Here is a 1,835-nt window from a genome sequence, read left to right as displayed (position 1 = left end):
AACTCTTTCCTTGTCACTAACATTTACAACATCTTCATCAACGGGCCTCTTCAGCCCTTCATACCTTATACCACTCCTCAAATGGATGGCACTCACCGATTCTTATCTTGGGGGATTAACTTGAGGTAGTAATTGCCTCTTTTGTCTTTGTGAACTTGAAGATGCCAATTGAGACATTTGAGTCTCCAACATTTTTCTGTGAGCTAGTATGTTGTTAATGGTGATGTCTTTTGCTTGGTGATCCTTTTGCATTTGAGTGAAAAATTCCTGTTGGTTCTTTTGCATTTGGAGGACCGCTTTTTTAACATCAAAACCTTGGTCATTTGTTTGATTATATGGAGTTTGGTTTTGATAACTTTGGTTTTGATTGTAAAAGGGTCTTTGAGCTTGGTTTCTCATTGGAGGTGGAGTGTATGTTGTTTGAGGGTTTTGAACATTTTGGCTTTTGTATGAGAGGTTGAGATGGAATTTGGTGTTTTCATTGTAATAGTTGGAATAAGGGGTACCACTCTTCTATGCTTGGAAAGCATTCAATTGTTCACTTGTTCCCCTACATTCACTTTGGTCATGTCCCAAAGTTCCACAACTCTCACATACTCCACTTGGAATTGATGAAGATGCCACCATGGCATTAACATGTTGCTTAGGCGATTTGGAGGCTTCTTCAAGCTTAGCTATAGCCTTTTCAAACTTCAAATTAATGGTATCAATATGAGCACTAAGTTGAGTACTCAATTGAGTAATAAAGTCCATTTCATGCTTTCCTCCTCTAGTAGCCTTCCGAGGTCTACTATATTGTGAGTTATGGACCGCCATTTCCTCAATCTTGTTCCATGTTTGATTATCATCAACTTCGGTAAACATACCATTTGATCCCATAATGAGAATGTTTCCGGAGTCTTCATACAGACCATTCCAAAATTGTTTTACAAGGAACCACTCGCTAAGTGCATGATGTGGGCAAGATCGACAAGTATCCTTGAATCTCTCCCATGCTTCATACAAAGATTCCTCATCCCTTTTTTTGAACCCGGTGATTTGGGATCTCAACATGTTAGTCTTTTCTGGAGGATAGAATTTCTTGTAGAAAGAAAGTGCCAAATTCTTCCAAGAGTCAATACCAAGAGTAGCCTTATCAAGGTTCTTTAACCATTGTTTCGCGCACCAATCAAAGAAAAAGGAAATAAGACTCATCGAATTTGGTCTTGAGTAACTCCGGTTTGAGAAATCCCATCACAATAGTCACAAAAAGTCTCCATATGAGAATGAGGGTCTTCACTAGGCATCCCCCCAAATTGACTTCTCTTAACTAATTGTATAAATGCGGATTTTGCTATGAAATTACCGGTCAAATGTTGTGGTGTGGGAGTACCATTTGGTAGGTTCTCCACGGTTGGTACGGAATGTGATGAAAATTTAAGTATTGTGGTTGGATTTTGTGGTTGGTTATGTGTTGGGTTATCCTCACCTTCTCTTGCAAAAGGGTTGATGAACTCAATAGTATTTAGTTGAATGTCCACAATCTCACCAATAACTCTCAAAGTATTTCTACCAAGTCTTCTATTGTTGGTCAAAGTTCTTTCAATTTCAAGATCAATGGGTAACAAGTTACCTTGTGATCTCCTAGACATGCAAAATATCAAACAACTTGAAAACAATTAGAACAAACCTTGAGGAGTTTGACTTCCCCAAGGTAAAGAAAGACCCAACTAAAAACAATCAAAGAAAATCAAATCAAGTTAACACCGTCCCCGGCAACGGCGCCATTTTTGGTCGGTGTACGGATTTCGGTTACTTGTCGTTAAGAGTTACCTAGACCAAAACAATATTTATAA

The 1,835-nt window shown here is 38.5% G+C and overlaps 1 non-coding gene across 1 annotated transcript; it reads left to right on the top strand.

The window, feature by feature from the left end:
• The first annotated feature begins 945 nt into the window (after positions 1 to 945).
• On the top strand, positions 946 to 1,053 carry LOC141624774 (small nucleolar RNA R71). The gene has a single exon (XR_012534578.1). It is a non-coding gene; the product is annotated as a small nucleolar RNA R71 (small nucleolar RNA).
• The last annotated feature ends 782 nt before the right edge of the window (positions 1,054 to 1,835 follow it).

This window comes from Silene latifolia, chromosome X (assembly GCF_048544455.1).
Source record: "Silene latifolia isolate original U9 population chromosome X, ASM4854445v1, whole genome shotgun sequence".
In the NCBI taxonomy this organism is placed as follows: Eukaryota; Viridiplantae; Streptophyta; class Magnoliopsida; order Caryophyllales; family Caryophyllaceae; genus Silene; species Silene latifolia.
The sequence above is the reverse complement of the archived record's forward strand: the minus strand, read 5'-3'. Positions and strand labels throughout refer to the sequence as shown.